General features: G+C 33.9%; 1 long non-coding RNA gene across 1 annotated transcript; it reads left to right on the plus strand.

The window, feature by feature from the left end:
* Positions 1-1,640: 1,640 nt before the first annotated feature.
* LOC125498999 (uncharacterized) lies at positions 1,641-4,245 on the plus strand. The gene is made up of 2 exons (XR_007275651.2): positions 1,641-2,286; positions 4,022-4,245. It is a non-coding gene; the product is annotated as an uncharacterized LOC125498999 (long non-coding RNA).
* Positions 4,246-5,010: the final 765 nt, after the last annotated feature.

Raw genomic sequence — 5,010 nt, forward strand, 5'->3', positions numbered from 1 at the left:
GCAAGTTAAAATCAATATATGTGGTCTACATGAAAAATCAAACACTTTAAAATTTCTTACTTCAAGCGTACTTATTAATTGCATCATGTGGGTCAATTTGTAACTCTATTTACCCATGCTGCACACTAAAAAGTGTAAATAAAATAAAACAAAAAAGGGAAAATCATTTGTTTGTCTAATTCGCCAAAATTAAGTTGGTTAATTAGTTTCTAGGATCACATGATTTAATTTGATCTATGTTTGTGTGTATTCGTATCTTGAATATGATTGTGCCCCTTCCGTATAACCAATAATGAGGGTCTTGTTGGCCAGTGAGCGAGTCGGGGTCTACGGGTGAAGCGCCTTAGTTAAGGTGTTGAGATCCTCTAGAGCTTCAAAATAACTCTACACAGTAGAGTTTGTTAAATATCAGTCGTTGATTAAGAAATCAAAGGTTTGTATTTTCTTTCCCAAAAATCCCCCCTATTTCCCCCCGAATATCCTACCCATATCTTTTCCTTTCCTACTAATCATGAGCCCTTGATTTTTTAATATATGGTCAGAATTCAACTCTACTTTGTAGAGTTTTCATAAAACTCTAGAGGATCCGGACCCTAAGTTAAGGGGCTCGGGCAATCGGGGGCAATGCCCTTGACTTTTACGATATTTATTACTCCCTCTGTTTTTTTTATCATTCCTACTTTTCTGTGCGCGTCTTCCAATGCACGTTTTAAAACTTAAATATATTTCATTATATATTAGTAAAAATTATAACGATTGAATATTAATAAAGTACTAATTGAGACGAATCAAACAAGACCCCACATGACTATGTTTTTTCTTATAAATTGAGAACATTTGAGAAGATTCTCTCTATGCATGAATAGTGTCAAGATTCTAAGTGAGAAAGATAAAAAAAACAGAGGGTGTATAGTACAATCATTTTTAATTTCTAATTCACTTTTTTAGGGTGATTTTCTAATTCAGTTACACATATACTTCTAGTTGATAATATTTACTCCCTCCGTCCCAATTTATTTGCTACATTTACTTTATCACAAAGACCAAGGAGGGAGTGGGGACCATTGCCATAACAAGAATTAACAAAAAAGCAAATAGGTAAATTGTGGGACCTATGTACTATATATGGAAATATTTACAAAAACAAGGAGGGAGTGATGGCAAATTTGTAAATAAAGTATGGGACCTATGTACTATATATGGAAATATTTTCAAATGTAGCAAATAAATTGGGACACACCTAAATGGCAAAATGTAGCATTTAAATTAGGACGAAGGGAGTAAGATATTAGGATTTAGGAATATATATGTTATAAAAAATAAAAACCAATAGAAGTAAAAAAAAAACAAGAACTTAGACTGTATAAAGTTACAAACTTACAATCATATTATTACTCCTGTCTCCTTAAGCGCTTCCATAATTCCATTATTGAAAAAACCAAATAAAAAAACGAAGATAGCCCAAAAAATTGACGATAATCGTGTTTTGCTAAGCCGATTAGGGCAGTTCTCCAACTCTCATCAACACCGGTTCTCCAATTCTCATCAACAACAGTTCTAATTGACTTCAATTAAAACCAATTTCTCGCCTTTAACCAATCTCGTAGTGCAAGCAGATTCATCGATTAATCGGTATATGTTGTAACTCTTTAATTGCATCTTGTGAAATGTTTATTATGTATTGTTTTTTCTTTGATTAATTCAACAAGAATTATATGATATTGGCAAACTACTACTCTGAATTGATGGTTTTATCTTTGAAAATTATAATTCGGATGAGGGTTATTAAATTGTTTATGTTATAGGTTTGTAATATCTTGATTGCATATATATAAATTGTGCAAAGTGTTTGTTATCTAAAATCTATTAAGGATTTTGCGTTTGTAATACTTTAGGGGAAAGATTAGACCAGCAGTTTCTTTTTTCCTTCTAAAAATTTTAACTTTGATATTGAGGCTGCTGTCTTTAGTGGTTTTGCTGATGTATTGTTGTTATAAACAATAGTTTTCGAGGCTGATATCAGTCTTGTGTGGCGGAATTTGGAACTGTACTTTTCCAATTGTTGCCACCAACAATACATGTAACAAAACTCTTGAACAAAACTCTTTCATTCATTTTGATGCATACATGCCCTGTGATTCATGTCGTGAACTTCCACCAGCCTCTGATACTAAGCTAGAGATTAAAGATGCAAGCTACGTGTTGGATGGCAAGACTAATGGCCAAGGTGAAACAATCAATCAATCTGATCCAACGGCAGTCCCTCGTTCTGAAAATTTCTTTCAGGTTTTTTTGTTACTTTTTTTCTATTATCTACTTTTTGTTTGCTGTCGTTCATTTCTGCTATGATTTTATATGTATGAGTCTTATCTATATGGTCTATGCTTGGTTATCTCCAGCTTTCAGTTATTTACTTTCCAGTTTCCACTTGTCTACTGCCTTTATAGCTCTAAAGGCTAGACACCCATGTGTTTTATGATGAAAAAGTCATATGTCCATTCATCATGAAAAGGTTGAGATGCTTTCTTCCAAATCCTTATTATGTAAGGGAAAAGGAGAAGACTAGCTCACTCTAAATTACAAGTATATCCTGAAATAAAAAACAATCAAACTCATCTTTACCAATTTTTAACAAAACAAAAAAAAACAAGGCCAAATTACACGATAGTTCTATTAAATCTCAAGACATTTTCTCAACTTCATCAACTTGTTTTTTTTAGTCAAAAATAAGGATTTGGATAGATGTAACTATGCAGTTTGACTTTCTATTTGTATTTGCACGTAGCACGTGCATGTAAGACTAGTTATTATAATATTGAAAGGATGGTATCTGATTTCTTCATTGGACCATCAACAAGAATCTTCCTTCCTTATTCTTCTCCCTTCTGAAAAATTCTTAACAGTTATTTTTCTTTGATGTTAGCATTACCATGTCATCATGAATGGAACACTTTTCCTGCTGCTGAAGTCTAGAATAAGTCACCTTTCGTTTTAGTGAGATACTATGCTTGCAATCTTAGGGGTTCCTCGGGACTTAACTCTATAACTTGATGGTTTACAATAACAGTGGAGTTAACTTTTGGCCTCTTCCTTATGCCTCCTTTTACCTTCCTTTTATCTTTTGTGGTGAATGCCTTGGTTGTAAGGTAAAGTTGGATGTATTTGTTGGTTTGCCAGCTTAGTTTCTGTTTCTGTTAGGAAGGCTGTATTTTTCTCTTGAAAGGCACATTCAGGGTGTCCTTGCCTGCAGGAAGGGAATGGATGTTTATTAGCATGATTGAGGAAGCAACTAGGCGGTACATATATATTTTGTAGCAAGGGCTCATGAGTGGCAGAAATGGAATGCTGAATACAATGGTTAGGGTGTCTAAATTTACACTTAATTAATAATATGAACAGTTGGTGTAAGTTATGTGGAGAAAAGGAGGAAACTTACAATAATCTATTCTTTGCTTGCACCTATAGTTAGTAGTGTTGGACTTATTTGCAGGCCGGGTTGACTTGGTTTTGGAGGTAAAATTAAACAGTTTGCATGGGATTTGTAGAACAAGCAAGCAGTACACATGCTTTAGAGGCTTTAAGAGTTGTCCATTAATACTTGTATTCTAGCTTGTATATATCAGACATTGAAGGTGAGGAATACTCAATTTGGAAAAGTCATGAGTGTAGAGAATGCGTTAAGGTGCATTAGAATCAATTTAAAATATCTCATTGTTAACAGTATATTCTAAAAAGATAGGTGCACTTGATAGAAATTGGATTTAAAGATTAGAGGACTAGGCATTGATGAGGTTTGTACTTCCTGATATTCAAGAGGTTGGATGCTCTTTAGCTTGTAGATTAATTTAGTTCTTTCTTACTGATTATAAAAGTATAGACTTATCAGAATAGTTTTAAATATCTAAGCTTACATCCTGTCAACTAAGAGTTCTAATTTCATGATATTGTTGTATAATTTCATTATTCTTGCATTTTTTTTAATATAAGTTGTGTTTTAACTTTTTTCTTGGATTGGTTGTAGGTTGGAAAAAGAATGTGCATATCATGAAGCACAATGCAAGAAGTGCGAGTATTAGTTGCACAGGAAGTTCTATGTTTTTTCCCCTTTGCAACAACATTGGTGTATATATATACACACGCACATGTATATCTTAGTTTACGATGTTAGGATTTGTTAGTTTTGTTCACATCAAATTTTATGTACAAATATTAGCTATGTTACCAATATAAATTATGTTTTTCCAATATTATGGTGCTTGTTTTATCTTTATTTACAAGTATTAGATTAGCCTAAAGCAACAAAATTTTGTTATCAACGAAAGTTCGAAGCAATAACATTTGTTAGCCACGGGAGTCTTTGTGGCAAAACAACTTGTTAGCCACAATATTATTGGTTGCAAATAATTCTTTAGCCACGATAGAATTCGTGGCAAGGTATTTATTAGCCACGGAGGTACTTGTGGCAGATTAAATTTTTAGCCACGGGAATATCCGTGGCATAAAATTAATTTTATGCCACACCCTTAGTTTTTACGTGGCAAAATCTTAGCCACGACCACTTGTGCCACGAGAGTATCTTTTCAAATTCCTGTGGCTATATCTCATAGCCACGAGATTTTTCAACTTGTGCCACGATTTTTTCTGTGGCACAAGTAGTTATTTGTTGTAGTGTCATCTCAGGTGGTGCCATTCTATAGGGTGCCTTAGATATGGGTGCGGTTCCAAGAACTAAGTCTATGGTGAACTCAACAGCTCTCGCAGGTGGCATACCTGAAATATCACTCGAAAATACATCCATAAACTCATTTACAATTGGAACATCCTCAATAATCACTCCAACTTCTTTATTCACATCCTGCACATTACAGAAAAATAATTCACACCCTGTTTTTTCATCAACTTCCTCACTTGCGTCGCAGAAATAACCCCAAAGTTCTTAGGCTTCCCAAAAGGTCTATAGGAGGTCGATTTTCCCAATGGGTTTCTCAACACTACCTTGTTAACCTTAGA

The sequence above is a fragment of the Beta vulgaris genome, chromosome 6, assembly GCF_026745355.1.
Source record: "Beta vulgaris subsp. vulgaris cultivar EL10 chromosome 6, EL10.2, whole genome shotgun sequence".
In the NCBI taxonomy this organism is placed as follows: Eukaryota; Viridiplantae; Streptophyta; class Magnoliopsida; order Caryophyllales; family Amaranthaceae; genus Beta; species Beta vulgaris.